Genomic DNA, 17010 nt, shown 5'->3' on the forward strand with positions numbered 1-17010 from the left:
TTGTGGATGGTGCCATCCTTGGTCTGGTGGTCCTGAGTTTTATAAGAAAGCAGGCTGAGCAAGTCATGAGAAGCAATCCAGTAAGCAGCACCCCTCCATGGCCTCTGCATCAGCTCCTGCTTCTAGGTTCCAGCCCTGCTTGAGTTCTGTCCCAACTTCCTCCCATGTTGGATCTAGAAGTATAAGCCAAATAAACCCTTTCCTCTCCTACTTGCTTTTTGGTCATAGTGTTTTGTCGCAGCAATAAAACTCTGTGACAATGACCTTACAGTATCACCCTCTGTATACACCCTATGGCTCAAGGTCCCTAGGGAACTTGCTGCTGATATTCTATTACAGTTTCTACTCTAGCTTCTGTGTCATGTGATGACCAGACTGAGAAATGTCCTGGCTTCCTTCTTACTCATGTAGCTAACATGGTGGTGAGTTTCTTCAGGGTTGGTCAGTGGAGAATCTTAGTTTCTCATTTGGTACTGGCCAACATGCCCCTTAGCTCTACCACACACTAGGCTCTCTGAAACTGTAAGCCAGCCCCAACTAAATACATCTTATAAGATTTGCCTTGGTCATGGTGTCTTTTCTCAGCAATAGAACCCTAGCTGAGAAAACGGCTGTCTCTAACAGGGACAGGAACTGGAAGCTGAGATTCTGGATTCATTAGTGTAGCTCCCTAATGAACAAAGAGGAAACCAACAGACAACTCCAAGGTGGTGTATGTAGTATCTTTGAAGCCTGACTTCAGGAAGGTCATCCTGTCACATTCACAGTATTCTAGTGATTAGGATAAATCTACTTTGTCCAAATCACTCTTGTCTGAGGATATTATAGGGCAAAAACAACAACAAATAACAACAACAAAAATGTAAAGCAAGATATCATCTAGTTATCTGCCCAGCAACAACTGGAAACACACTGCGTGCACTTTGCATTAATCTAGTTTAATTGATCCCATCTTGGCCATTTCAGATCTTCTGGGGACAAAACCCAGACCACTTCCTAGAATCGTCTGTGCTATCAAAGACTTGACATCATCTTGTGTGCATGAACAATAGCAATAATAGCAGGACAATCTCAGGAGTCACTCTGCTGGTAGGAAATTGACTGCTGTGGTGGTTTGAATATGCTTGGCCCAAGGGGTGGCACTATTAGGAGGTGTGGCTTGTTGAAGAAAGTGTGTCACTGTGGAGGTAGGCTTTGAGAGCCTCTCCCTAGCTGCCTGGCAAGATCTAGAACTCTTGGCTCCTTCTCCATTACCATGTCTGTCTGGACGCTGCCTTGCTTCTTCACATGATGACAATGGACTGAACCTCTGAAACTGTAAGCCAGCCCCAACTAAATATATCTTATAAGATTTGCCTTGGTCATGGTGTCTTTTCTCAGTAATAGAACCCTAACTGAGAAAACGGCTGTCTCTAACAGGGACAGGAACTGGAAGCTAAGATTCTGGATTCTTGTCTATTGTCTTTCTGGATCTTTCTCTCCACTTGCTTCTCTTTAGAGGTCTGCCTGATGGGGAAATTTGAATGGAAACCACAGGAACACTCTCTTGGTGATCAGTGCAGAAAACTACTTGTCCAGGTGACCAAATGCCTGACTAGAAGCAGAGGAAGGAGGCAATGTTGACTTGGGCTGATGACTTGAGGAGACAGCTAATCATGATAACAGAAATGGATTGAGACTATGGTGGCAGGAGTCTGGTTGCTTCTCAGAAAACCAGGAAGCAGAGAGAAGGTTGTTTAGATGGCTTCCTCTTCTTTTAGTCTTTATTTATTGCCTGGTACAGTAGCAGTTTGGAACGTGCCTCCTGTTTTCCCTACTCAGTTAATTCTCCCTGGAAGCACACACACAGCTCCCTAGTGTCCTGAGAGTTTCAACCAAGTTGAAAATAAAAACTAGCCCTTACTTTCTCACCATTCAGCATAACCAGCCAACATCTATTCTCTTCCATGATCTTTTTTTGCCCAAGGCTTTGGGAGGGCTGAGCTGAGAAAGCCTTTCCTGCAGTCTCACAGGGAGAGAGCATCAGGAGTCACTAGGAACTGCTGTATCTGAAGCCTGGCCTAGAGCTGGAAGGTTAACTCTCTAGCTTATGGTGCCTTGTGGGGAAACTCTAAAGGACTTCTAGGACATAGGTTGAGCATCAATTGAAACATCTCAACAGTACTAGAGTCTGGATAGAGCAGAGGGGGAATCTCCCCCTGGAGTCTACTGCTTCATGGGCAAGGGGTCAGGTAATCCCAAATATATGAAATTGGGATATGAAATATAACTAACAATAATGCTCCAAGGGAGGAGTGGACAATTCCACCATACCTGTAGTTTTTTCTGTGTGTGCACATGTGACAGTATGTTACACGCGTATATGTATATACATATATACATGAGAACGAGTGATCATGTGTGTGTGTGTGTGTGTGTGTAAGAATTTGCGTGTCTACATGCAACTCTATTCCTTTACGGGGAATCACAGAAAACTTTAAAAATAATGTGATGCTGTGTGATACTGGGGGATGGAGATATTTCTCAGTGGTTAGAGCACTGGCTGCTCTTGCAGAGGACACGGGTTCAATACCCAGAACCCACTTGGTGGCTCACAGCTGCTATAACTCCAGTTCCAGGGGACCCAATTCCTTCTTCTGGCTTCCTCGGGCACTGTGTACATAGGGTGCACACACGTACATGCAGGTGCTCATAGTTGTGCAGACAATAAATAAGTTTTAAAATAATGTGATACTGAAATTAATTCTGAGCAGGAAGAATTACCCAAGAGGTTGTGGCTGAAAAGGAGTTCCAGGAGGGAGGATGGTACAAAGAGAAGAATGTCCTCAGGCATAGCATACTTCCTGCCTTGGAGCTGGGATTCCCATGGAGGTACTGGACAGGAGGGGTGGGGCTGTGGACATTAGAAATTCCACAGTCATTGACATTGCCGATTCTAAGAGCTGTGAGAAAATTGTGTAGATTATGAGAGAGAAGGAGGTGTAGAGGGGAAATGTAGTTGGTGAAATCTGATAAGAGTGGCCCCTACACAGGGCACCTCAGGCTATAGTCAAAAAGACACAAGACTGCTTGTGGAGATCCTACTGGGCAGTTCTTTGTGCCTGTAGAAGTTTCTGGAATTTCCAGACCCAGGATGGCCATCTGTGCTGGCTGTACAGTGCAGGGGTACCCCCATCAAAGACAGGCCAAAGGAATATCTCAGTTCACAGGGCTTGGATCAGCTCTGAGTACAACAGCTTCAAGCTGTCAGAGGAAGGGCAGGAGCTGACATGGAGGAAGCTACCTCCTGCACCAGGGGGCTGGGGGGAAATGTATTTCCAGCCTGGGTTTGGGGGCAGTGTGTTCTACTGTGTGTGAACGATAACAGCCATTGAGACCAGATTCTGAGCCTCATTGATGCTCAGCCTTGAGTAAGTGGACATGGGAAAAGTGGAGACTTTCCCCTATTAAGGGTGACAGCAGGAAGTGATTGCTGCCTTTCACCTTTAAAGGCCAGGTCTCTTAACTGGCTGGGCCCCACCTACACACAGGGTCAAACTTCTCCATGTAAACCCAAGTATAAGTAGGAAAAGACAGGCAAATGGAAAAACCAGGAGGTCATTATTCACTTTGTATGTGGGGGTCCAAGTGAACATTCCTAAAGTAGAGATCCTTTCTAAAGTTGTCCCTCAGCTTTGTTTGGCAGGGATGCAGATGCTCAGACAGACCCTGAGCCCTCTCCTCCAGCGCCACCCACCCTTTGACCTTGAAAGAGTGGGTGTAGTTTCCTTTTAAGGAACTCTCCCCAGAGACTTGCCATCCACACTTAAATCCCCACAGGCTTAGACTTGTACCCAAAGAGAAACCTGATTTTTTTTTTTATGGCAGATGTGACCACAAGGTCAAACTTAAACCAGAGTGTTTAACTCCACAAGAACATACCAAAGGTTTAAAAAAAGAAGTTGAGTAAAGGGAGATAAATCTGAAGTTCCAAACAGGAAACTAAAACTGTTTCATCTACAGCAAGGAAGAGACAATTTACCCAAGGGAAGGCTAGGGTTACCTGTATCATGTTAAGGACCAGGGGAGAGTCAGGTCACTTGCTGATATGCCTTGAATGCTGGACCAGGTGATAGCCAGACTGGGATTCTTTATGAACAATGTTCCACTCAAGAGAAAGTGGGCTGCCAATGGGGTTTGCTTCCCTGCAAAGTGCTTAGCTAATTCAGTCTTCTCTAAGACCCACTACCTTCTTCTCTGGAATAGAAGCATTTGTAAATTAAATATGGCTACCAGGTATAACAAGGTAATGACAAAGTTCACAGACTTGTGAAGTTCCACACACAAGGAGTTCTTCTCCAGCTCTCGAAGACGCAAGTCTGGAGATCACGGTGTTAGCAAGGCTGTGCTCTCTCTCCAGACCCATTTTTAGGGAAAGCTCCTTTCAAAATCTCCCTGCTCATGACTTAAGGAACTATCTTAGTTACTTTTCTGTTGCTGTGAGGAGACACCATGATCAAGGCACCTTGTAGAAGAAAGCATTTAACTGGGGGGTGGGGGGATTTGCTTACAGTTTCAGAGTGTTGAGTCCATGACCATCATGGTGGGCAGCATGGCAACAGGCTAGGCCTTGATCATGTTAAGAGAATAACCATGACATGGACTTTTTAAACCTCAAAGCTCATCCCAGTGACACAGCTCCTCCAAAAGTAGAGCACAGCATTTATTCCTTCCAAAAGAGTTTTATTTCTAACTGTGGAACAAGCATTGAAACATATAAACCTGTAGGGCCATTGTCATCAAGACCACTGCAGGGCCCAGGACACATTTTTCTGCTTGTCTGTAAGTTGTTTGCCTATATGCTGTATTCTCATCAGTTTCTCTCCTCTGTGTGTTTCATACAGATGTGTGCTGCTGTGCTGGAAGACAGCTTGATAACTCAAGAGAATCTCACTTCAATATCTGTTCTACTTTTTTAAAAGTTCATGCAAGTATGTAATTGTATGTTGAGCATATTTTCTCTCTCATGCTGTATTTCCCTTTTCCTGCCTCCCTCTCCTGTGAGTCCCTTTGTCCTACCAGTCTTTCTTCTTTTGTGTCATATAGATGGATAGATAGATAGATAGATAGATAGATAGATACGATTAATGTATATATAAAATCTAGTGTTTTAATCACTATTTCTCTGAAGAGACACTATAATCATGGCAACTCTAATAAAAGAAAGCATTTAATTGGATCTGGCTTACAGTTTCAGGGGTTCAGTCCATTATCTTTATGGTGAGGATCATGGCTGCAATGGCTGCATGTGGGCAGACATGGTAGCTGAGGGCTCTAGGTCCAGATCCAAATGTAGCAGGGAGAGAGAGAGAGAGAGAGAGAGAGAGAGAGAGAGAGAGAGAGAGAGGAGAAGGGTGGAGAGTAAGGGAGAGTACGAAAGTCAGAGCTGTTGGGCCTAGCTTGGGCTTCTGAAACCTCAAAGCCCACCACAGTGATGTGTTTCCTCCAACAAGGCTACACCTCCTGATCCTTTCAAATAGTGCCACTCCCTGGTAACTAAGCATTGAAATATATGGGCCTATGGGGGACATTCTCATTCAACCACCACATCTAGGAACCACAGTGAGAGAAACTGGCTTAATGTGCCTATCTCAGAGTCATGTCCTCTTTCCTGGAAATGACATGACTTCATTTCCCTTTTTGGCTGAAAAATATTCCACTGTGCATGTATACCACGCATTCTTTATCCATTCCTCTGTTGATAGACACCTCCGTTGGTCTGGTCCCATAGGACAGCTACTGTGAATTGTGCCTCAATAAACACTGATATGCATATATCTCGTGGGGTGCTGGCTTGGAGGCATTTAGGTGGATACCCAGGTGTGATATGACTGGGTCACATGCTAGATCTATTTTCAGTATTTTAGAAACATCCATTCCAATTTTTCTAGAGATTGGAATAATTCACCAGTTTATTTTGATATTTTTTAAAGTATATATTTTATGTGTATGAGTGTTTGTCTGCTGTATGTAAGTGTCCCATGTGTATGCAAGAGAGTGTTGAACTCCCTAGAACAGTAAGTGTGGACAGTTCTGAGCCACCATTTGGATACTGGGAACCAGACCCAAGTCCTCTGCAAGAACATTAAGCACTCTTAAGTACTGAGCCGTCTCTCTAGACTATTTGTAAGCTATTGATATTTGTAAGCTAACCACAGTCTTTAAAAAAAAGATTTATTTGTTTTTATGTACACTGGTGTTTTGCCTGTGTGTGTGTGTGTGTGTGTGTGTGTGTGTGTGTGTATGCCAAATCTTCAGATAGACAGACGTGAGCTGCCATATGAGTCCTAGGAACTGAACCTGGATCTTCTAGAAGAGAAGGCAGTTCTCTTAACTGCTGAGCTGTCTCTCCAGCCCCCTAATCACAGTTGTAAAGATTTCTTCAAAGTAAGTTAACATAGCCTACAAAGATGAAGTCAGGACTCTCAATAATTGAATGGGCACCATTTAATCCACTGTCTGTGGGAGCAGCAAGGGGCTGAATGATATACCACAAAACAAATCCAGTACCTGGGTGCCAAACACCTTTCCTCTTCTGTTAAAATGTCACTGGATGGGTTAAGTCCTTCCATGTGTGATAAGGCTGAGCCGGTGTGCTAAGCATGAGCTCCCTCACCTGCTTTGGACCACTTACTTGATCAGTTCTGTGCCAGCCATTTCTACGCCCACTCTACAGCCTAAGTCTCTTGGCCCTTAGCTAATAATGAGTATTGCTGGATGCCAGCCTTGCCTTATCTACCCTGGTGAAGATAGCTCTTTCTCAGGTGAGGAGACCTTGAGCATCAGAGGCAGGAGTTTCTTTATCCAGCTTCCCAAAGTTCATGCTTCCAGTTCACATCCTCGGTATTGGTCAACAGTGGCCGTGTGTCCAATGTTGCTTTTTAGTGTTTGCTTGGAGGGCTGTACTATAAACAGGAACAGCATAAACTAAGAGTGGAATTTATTCACAGAATGAGGGTTAAGTATTTAGGGGGAAAGATCAGACTTTTCAAGGATGAAGAAAAATGGTCCTTTTGCTTGTTACTTAGTTAAGTACACTAACTTAGTTAAGTCTCTCTGATATTCCCTCAAAGGGTACCTGTATGTTTTATGCAGAGAGGTGTGGCTGACCCATGGAAAAAAGACTGGAAGCTGTTTACCAAGCCCCTCCCCAACACCACAGTGGAATATGTTCCCTGTTGTAGCCCATAGTCTCAGAGGCTGTGGGCTGTGTGTGTGTGTGTGTGTGTGTGTGTGTGTGTGTGTGTGTATGCATGCATTTGTGTATATCCCTGTATATATGTGTGTATGCATATGTTTCTGTGTGCATGCATCTGGAATTTCAGGGCTCAGTAGTCATTTCCCAGTAAATTACCACAGTGAAAAAGTATTCCGCAGTTGTAGTAAAATGGATCGGAGTTACATGTGCCCATCACGGAATTTAGAATCAGCAGCCTTGAAAGCTGCCACAACACAGGAAATATCCAGAGGCTTAGAACTAGAAATTAAATTTAAAAGTCATCCCATTTGATGAAAAGGGGGCTGTTTTCATATGAAGCTTCAGGTGATCTCATGATTAAGGCCATTTGTAAATTACATTTATTCTCCCAGATCAAAGTACCGCTTTGGGATGCAGACAGACACAGGCACTGGAGTAGTGCAAAAGCCACAAATCAAGGTTGGAATTCTTGTGAATTCCACACATGCACGCACATGTCCACATACATCCTCACGTATGTACACACACACACACACAAACAGACATAGATCCATGCACACACACACATATAGTTGCATGTATATGTGGTCATACAGACACACACACACACAGATCCATTCATACACATAGGCATACGAACACACACACATAGACAGATGCACATGCACACATATAGTTGCATGCACATGTGGGCGTACACACATATCTAAAGATGCATCACACACAGATGCACACATAGACACATATGCACAGGCATATGTGTACACACACATGGCATACCATGGAAGGGGAACTATTTGGGGACAGGAAGGAGTTCTACAGAAAGCAAGGATCGGGAGAGGGCATGAGAAAGACCGTGGCCAAAGTTAACTATACATTTGAATAGCTGGATCCCACTATTTTTGAACAACAATTAGACACAGATGCAAAAATAATTAAGCATCCACAACTGTTGATGTGCTCAGACTGGGAAGCAGAGATCTGTCCTAGGGGTCACAGACTGGAGGAGGAGCGCTGGGTGACGTCCCATCAATGGGGAGATCTTTATAAGCAAAAATGGGCAAGAAAAAAATTGAGTCTTCCAGGAGCAACTGACATCATTTTCGATTGAAGTGGGGATGCTAAAAGTATGGATTTCGTTGACTTAATGACAAATTTGCAGTCAGAAACAGCCAAGATGCTATTAATAAGTCTTTGCTCGTTATTACCTACAGGAAAAAAAGAACCGTTCCACAAATACCAGTCTTCGATGTGCAAGTTCCTGCTGCCAACTCTGTGTCACTTCAGTCCCCATGACATAGAAGCAAATACTTTCAAAGTGGGCTTTATGAGAAATGTTAGCTCTCTCTGCTTTTGAATAAAGAATACGTCTTTTGCCTTTTTCACGGGCCTGGTAAAATACAGATTGGACCTGATTATGAGGTTCCTTAAAAGTAAGATTCCTGGATGCTCAGAGTAGCAATAGACAAAGCCTTTTAAAAAGCAGAAATACTGTAAGAAGGACTTTGGCAGAGATGGAAGGGATGCAGAGATGGTTCAGTGGTTAAGTGTGTGTGCTGCTCTTGCAGAGGACCTGAGTCTCCAGCACCCATGTTAGGTGGCTTACTACCACCTGTAACTCCAATCCTCTCTTCTTGTCTCTGTATGCATCTGTATTCAAATATGCACACCCCCCCCATAATTAGGTTTTTAAATTTACAAAAAACAAAGATAGTGCATGGCTTGCACATTCTGGACACTTTGTTTAAGAGTCTGGAGACACAGGTACCTGAGAGTCTACTGACAGCCTGCTTCAGGGGGCTTCCTCTATCCTTTAAAATAAGGATTAGAAGATCCCGCTCAGAGCTGCCTCCATCTGTGTCCTGAAAATCTGTGTCCTGAAAAACTCTGTCCCCCGTGTTCTTTACTTCATTTCGTATTCAGCTACTCTTCAGAACTGTGTGGGCTCCATGTGGGTGGTCTTGAAGGACGTGAAGCCATCTTCATGTGTGAGGGTCTCAATCACCCTCACAAAGATAGAGAAAGACACAGCACTGAGAAGGTCCGTCTGAAGATGCCTCCAGCTTTCACTGCTGCAAGCGCGGTGTGTGACCCACAGCTGGGTATTGTTTGCTCTATTCCTTATGTAAGTCCATAACAGCTTTCAAGGGGTAAGTAAGATTGCTGGATGCATCAAAGACCCATTTTTAATTCGGAGTAGGTTGGAGAAATAAAACTTACTCTTTTTTTTTGAAAGAGAGAGAGAGAGAGGGAGGGAGAGAAATCTACGAGGAGGTTTTGGAAGGAGACCAGTTTAATAAACACAGTTCTAAGTAAATAGCATAAAGAATTCATGAAACTGGTGCTTGGTATTTATGGACGCCTTGCTGTGTGGGGTCCGGGAAGAGAATCATTCCCTACTTTGCATTCTTTCCAGGACCTGCAGATCGAGTTTTTCCCTGCATGGCCTGAAGTTGCCCAGCTGAGAGAAAGCCACTGTGAGAAATTATGTTTGTTTAATGTGGAGTGGGGCCCGGCACATCATGTAGCCGGCAACCTGAGCCCCTGGGGAGCTACAAGAAGAACTCGGCCAGGGCTGCCTGCTTTCTGTGGGCAGAAATGTGTTCACAATTTTTGTGGGCAGGACACATTCACAATCCCATGTGGGTGGGACCTTGTACAGACATTGTAGTTGAGCTGTGTGACCTATCACATGCTTGGCGGCACCCCATCAGAGGCCTGGTTCACACCTTTGCCTGAAGCTCGCTGACCACACCTGGATCCTCATGGATTTGCTTGAGGTATGAGTATGAAGGGTCCAGGAGGCAGAGGAACAGTATGATCTCTAGGTACTGTTAATCCCTCTTTTCTCTGCTACGCCCCCAAGGGGCGAGATACAAGTACTCACAGTCAAAGCTCTTTGAAGGCCTTTTCTGATGCCTCCTCCCTGTCCACTAGTGGCTTGGGTTGTCTGAATAGTTCTACTTAGAATCCGAGGATACTGCATGAGACAACATGGGAGCTGGGCTCTCGGTAACAGGTATGGAGAGCCCACATGCAAAGAATGCAGGAGGGGAACTTATGGCAACTAGAATAGAGGTTCCCAGCCCAACAGTTGCTCAGAGGGACTACGGAAGCCACAGAATCAGGGTGAGGCACTTACAATCGCTATGTATTATGGTGACGTATACAGAGAAAACCTTCATCATCTGAAATGGGAGAGAGCAGTGACCAGACAGAAGGGAGGGTCTCTAGCCTTTCACCACCTATCTCTCAGCCCCTGCACAGTTAACCAGCACTGCACATGGTGCCTATGAGTCATTGGGAGAACTGATGGACAGGCCTGTCTTCTTTTTAAGCCTAGGACTGATACCCTCAGAGTGAATCCACAGCAGTTAAGTACCATGGAGGACTGAGCTTATGTGTGCTTCTGTCTAACGTAGTAACAATGTGGCTTTCCTTGTCTGAGTGCTACCGTGATGATTTCTATCAACCCCATAGCTGTTATCATAGCTGGAGGAAGCAAGATGGATGGCCAGGAATGGTTTGGTCCTCAGAATGCAGACTGAAGGGGATGACATAGCCTAGGGCCTGCTTTCCACTTAGGGTTTGACCCCTGACCCATGACTACACTTAAGGATCTCTCCATCCCAGGAGAAAACTGAGAGGACATAGTAGCCTATCACTAGGCTAGATTTAGAAGGAAAGCTTGCCACCGTTTTGACCCTGTGTGAAGTGTTTGCACGTGGAAAGTTCTCTACAGATTCATGGTTCCACCATGTGGGATGTGAGACTGAGCATGGATCTAGTTCTTAGCTCAACCAACTGCATCAGTGAATTAGCTGTCCTCTTTGCCAGGCCTATACATAGGACTGCCTTTGGGGGCTCTTGACAAGGAGATTCTGTTTCACAGAGGCCAACTACTCAGCTTGCATGGTCATATTACATCCTGACCTGGCTGCTAGAGGGGTGAATGACTGTTAGAGACAGACAGAGAGGTCAAATAGCTCGACACATAGGCTTTCTAGATATTTGTATGGCCTCTATCAGTGCATTGTGCAATCCAAATAACTGTGTGAACAGTGGGTTTGATTCAAAGTCTAGACACTGCCTGCAGGCTCTGGGCATCTCACAGGCTCAAAGTGAGACTCAACTTCTAACTGGGAGCTGAAAGGTTGGTTTGGGAACCTTTGCTGCTAAGAAGGACCAGTGTCAGCACTTAGCTAAGTGCAAAATCTGGGGGCATCTCAGACAACACTGGAAGGTTTGGCTGGTGGGGAGTGAAAAGATTCACGCAGTGGTGGGTACATGATTAGCTTAGGCTCTGCATTGTTTTGAGGCATAGGTTCTGTGGTGGTTTGAATAGGTATGACCCCCATAGACTCATGTGTTTGAATGCTTGGCCCATAGGGGATAACACTATCAGGACTTGTTGCCTTGTGTGAGTAGGTGTGGCCTTGTTGGAGGAAGTATGTCACTGCGGGGGTGGGATTTAAGGCCTTCTATGCTTGAGTTATACCCAGTGTGGAACACAGACTCCCCATGAGGCCTAGGGATCAAGATTTAGAACTCTTAGATCCTTTTCCAGCACCATGTTTGTCTGCATGCCACTATATTTCCCGCCATGGTGATAATGAACTAAACCTCTGAAACTGTGAGCCAGCCCCAATTAAACATTTTCCTTTATAAGAGTTGCTATGGTCATGGTGTCTCTTCATAGCAATAAGACACTAAAAAACAGGCTCCATAGAGGCTTGGAGAGAAATACATATAGGCATAGAGAGGGGGGCAGGCATAAGCAAATAACCATGACCACAAAAGTGGTCTTATACTTATACAGAAGTGTAAAAATTAGAATAATCTGGGGTCAGAGTGGTTTTCTTACAGGTCTTAGGAAAAGGGGTGCTGAACGATAGAACTGAGAGACCCGTGGGGTCAGGAACCTCCTTCTCGGTAGAGTCTTGAGGAGATGCTTTTGTACCTGAGCTTAGAGTAGCACTATTATTGACATCCAGAGGAGGGATCAACTCAAATGTCCATCAGTGGGTGGGTAGGTGGACAAAATGTAATGCATCTAGTACAGGATGGATAGCATGGATGAAGAAAGAGATTCTGGTGTCTGTCACAATGTGGCTGAATCTTGCAGAGATGATGCTTTGTAGAATGGCGAGTCACAGAAGGACTATCCTGCTTGCAACTAACAGGGGTCTCTCAGAGGACACAGGAGTGAGATCCATAGAGACAGAAAGAATGGAGTTGCCAGGGGGAATTTGTATTCAAGGTGGTGGAGTTTTCATTATGAGCGATGAGCAAGGTTCTGTGATGGTGGTGATGGCTGCACATGCTTAACACTACTGAGGGGCACACTTCAAACGGTCTTGATGTACAGGTTGTATGCTGTGTATTTTATTGATTTCCAAAGAAGAAGCATGGAGTGCTTTTGCCATGCCCTGGGAAGAGCCAGGGAGGATCATAAGTCTGAGGCAGAACCAAATTTAGTGAATGGAGAACAAGTCTAGAAAAGCTGTAGAAGACCTGAAACTACACCTACTCGACTGGAGATCAAGCACATATATATGTTGTGTAGCAATTTCCTCAAAATTGAAAATCCAGCCTGAAAGGAGGCTCTTTAAGACTTAGGGAGTTAACAACATGCAAGTCTCAGAGGTCCCTAAAACTTATGAGATTCAGTAGGCCCCTCCTTCCTAAGGTTACACAGGACAGGAATTTCTCTGGGTTGCTGAGCTGTAAGTCATTCAGAGAGCTCTGTGGTTACAGTTCTCACAAGGCATCTCACTACCTTGAGGGGACTTTCTACAATGCAGTTGCCATCAGTGTCACTTCTCATCCACACTAATAGTATAGCCCCAACAAATCCCAGTAAATTCATGGTAACATTGCTCTGGCCTAGTGTTGGAATAAGAGTCTGGGAATAATCCTACACAACAGCCTATAAGAAGCTGTACACAGACAGAGTCAGCAGGTAGGTGATGTGTGCTATGGCTATCTAGTGAGGAAGTCCATAAAGGTTCTGAGACTCTGTCCTTGGTCAAAAGAGTAGATTTCTTTAGGTGGGGGTTTGGCTAGGACAACAATGACTCAAATATCCTCAGATACCCTCCAGATCTAGAATTCACTATGGCATCACGTGCAAATAGCTCCATTTGTGGAGATACAAAGTTCACAGAGATGTAGGAGGAGGGGGAGGATGGAGAAGAGCAAAGGCATATGTCAGCCACTGGCCATTCATTCTCAGCCCACTGATCACCTACAAAGCCCTCTTGTGGGGTCAGGTGTGGCTCCAGATACCCTCAGTCACAGGGAGCATTGTACCTGTTAGCAATGAGCAGTACGTTCAAGGATCAAGGTATAAGAACACTTTGGGGAAAAATCAATTTCCCAACACTTCTTCAAGCAATGTCGTGAAGCTGATTCAAAAATAATATTGTCTGACATTTCAGAGAGGGCAGTTCAACATTTCCAAAGCTCTTCCTGTGACTACTTGTAAGGCTCACGAAGCTCCTGATGAAAAGCATCCTTGTTTAGTGGAGGAAAAATTAAAAAGTGAGAGGTTGAGAGCTCACTTAGGAGCATGTCTTACAGAAGGGCCCAGAATTGTCAGTGGCTACTGGATGGCCTGTGTAGATATCTCTCCCTAGCCAGTCTTACAGACAGAGGTGGCTTTGCCCTGTTCCTGCTAGGCATGTTGCTTTAGTCAACAAAGTTTCTGGGTGATCTCTGGCCTGTGTCTGTTGCTGGGAATAGACAGGATGCAGTCAGGAATTATCAATGCACACTCTGGTTCTCACTTGCTCTCTGACGTGAGATGAAGCCCCAGGTTTCTTAGAGCTCCTTGCCCCTAGTCTTGTCATACCACCCTCTCTCTCTTCCAAGATCGTCATCCCTGTCTTTTGTCCCCAAACCTAGTATTGTTGCTCCAGCTCTTCTGAGGTGCCCAGAGAGATGGCAGAGGCAACAGGAAGGCTTTGTGATTGTATTGCTGCCTGCCTCAGAGTACCATGGGTACACAGAGCCTGTTTCTATACATTGTGCTACACTGCTCTCCTGGAAGTTCCTGAGCCCAGACCCCTAAAATACTGTGGCTCTCTCTCCCTGTGCCCTAGATCACTGGAGCTGCCTGTGTTTCACAGGGTGGTCCTGCCTCCTTCAGACTCTACCTCTTCTATCTAACTCCCTGCCTTGTCCTTCCTGTCTCTCATCCTCAGGGCCTGCATCTTCCAGAGGCTGGTCTGAGTAAAAATGTCTGAGTCATCCTGTAGTTGCTACACAGCAAAGTTACTGTGTATTCAGGAAAATGTGGAAAGAGTGGGCTGCTTTAGTCCTTTCCGAATGGAAGAGAGGTGCCGGAAGTCTTGGCCTCCTTTGTAACTTCTGATTGATGCCTGATCCAGCCAGCATCCCATAGACTGAGTATCCAACCTGACCTCAGGCCTCACAGGCCTGTGTCCACGTTGGTCTCACTGACTAGTTATGTACCAGTCACCCTGGTGCATTGAAGGACAAAGAATATAGGCTTGCCAAAGACTCACTAGGACCACCTCTCTGTCTCTTCAGCAGCCTGCCCCCACTGTCCAGGCCACCTGTTTCATGTTCTCTTCCAAGAGGGGTATGTCCACCGCTTGTCCTAGAATATGCAGAGAGGAAAGCTATCTGTTCAGCCATGTGGACCAAGCTCAGACAATATGGAATCTGCCTGAAAAATGGGCTCTGCTGGGCTTGGCAGAAAGAGCAGAAGGTGGTGTTAGCAGGAACTGAGCCAGATTCTCACTTCGGGGCCCTGTCACCCCAGCCCCGTCTGTTCTTGCCAATTAGTCAATGAACTACAACCCACAGAATGCGGGATGCCTCAGGCTGTGGACACCGGGAGGGATGTCCTAGGTAAGGGGAGGAAATCCCTGCCAGCTTGGAGGGCTGTGTGCCTGCTCAGCCATCAGACCATTTGGAGACTCAGTGGCCTGCTCTACATACCAAGGCTTATACCAGCAGTTCCAAATGACCACGAGAGGCCTGCTAGACTATATAGCTTCTGTTTGCTGTGCCCACTCTGCTGGGCTCAACTGAGAACAGTGATGCCCGTGTACAATGATCCCTGTGTGAGGGAAATGGGTAGAGCTGTGCAGCTGGGTCAAAGATGAACAAGTATAAGGGCAGGGAGGACAGGAGTTTGGAAGGATGTGTTACATCATAAGGAGAAAGGATATGTTACATTGTAATGAGAGATCTCTCCCCAGGTAGCTCTAGCAGTGAGTAGGTGAGCGGGTAAGGCAGGCTTAGCATGTGGTTCTATGAAGTGCCTATGGGGAATGTGGAGTTCAACTTGACACCTAGCACTGTTCACATAGCTGGCACACTCTGGTGATGTCTGGGACAGCTCAGCATTCCTATATGCCTAAGTGCTTGGTACTCTGAGTGGCCTTGTGGTAGTCTCTGCGTGCAGTCCTTTCGGGTACATCTGCATTGAATGTGGCTTGGTGCCAGGACTGTTTAACGCAGTCCTGAGATAACGCAGTCTCCAGAAACTGTCAGCCCTGCTGGGGAGGCAGAGGGAACAGCCTCTATGGAGCACAGTTGGGGAGGGGACCCTCCTGAAGTTCAACCCAGGGAACGGGGCAGAGGTTCCATTGATAAAAGGCCTGCCATACAGGCATGGAGGGCTAAGGTTAATAATTGGCACCTACATAAAAGGAGTCATGTGTCTGTAGCTCTAGAGCTGGGGGTCTGGATGGGGAGCAGAAAGGTCAATTCACTGAGTTTGCTGGCCGGCGAATCTAGCCAATGGGTGAGCTCCAGGTCCATTAGAAGGTCTTACCTCCAAAAAAGAATAGAGGGGAGGGCAAGATGGCTCAACAGATATAGAAGCACTTGCTGCTAAGCCTGAAAACCAGAGGCTGATCCCAGAAACTCACCTGCAAGAAGGAGAGAAGTGACTCCTGGCACACTCAAGCTATGGTATGTATGTGGTACTACCACTATCCTAAAAAATTAAGGGAGAAAATGCCCGAGAAAGACACCCAACGCTGTCCTCTGGCCTCTACATTCATACACACAACACATGCATGTCCAGTCTCCCCACATGTGTGAACCTCGCAAGCATCCGGGGATGTGTGCATGCACACACAATTTGGGGTATATGGTGTTGAAACCAGGAACTCGGTAGTTGTTTATCCACATTCACACCAATGTTATCATCCCCCCAAAGTAGGAGCTATCCACTAGCACATCAACAGAAGAACATACGAACCCCGTGGTAACCAATGGAGTTAGTTACCTTGACAGGGGAAGGGGATTTGGAAGCATGCTAACACAGGGGTGTGCCTTGAGGAATTATGTTTGATGACATAGGCAGTCACACAAGGACAGCAGAATTTCCCTAGAGTAGTCAAATCCACAGATGTGTAAAATTGGATGGAACTTTCCAGGCCCTAGGGGAGAGAGGATGGGAAATTTAATGAAGATAGAAGTTTGGTTCTGCAGGGTCAACAGTTTTCTGGAGGTGGCTAGTAGCTGTCATGGACTGAATCTCATGTTTTGAGCATTTGTCTCGCCACACCCCAGTTCTGGCAGCATTTTGAAGGCTGTGGATTCTTTAGGAGGCAGGTTCTGATTGGCAAAGGCTGGTGACTGGGGCCAGGCCTTTGAAAGTTATCCACTCCCAGCTGTGGGTATATCTCTATGCGATACACTGAGCTATGAGGAGTCTTAGTCTAAGGTTCCCTTCACCCCGGAAGGAGTCGCTAACACCACCACATCTTTTCTGCTACAATGGGCTAGGA

Source organism: Grammomys surdaster, unplaced genomic scaffold (assembly GCF_004785775.1).
Source record: "Grammomys surdaster isolate TR1022 unplaced genomic scaffold, NIH_TR_1.0 125953, whole genome shotgun sequence".
Classification (NCBI taxonomy): domain Eukaryota; kingdom Metazoa; phylum Chordata; class Mammalia; order Rodentia; family Muridae; genus Grammomys; species Grammomys surdaster.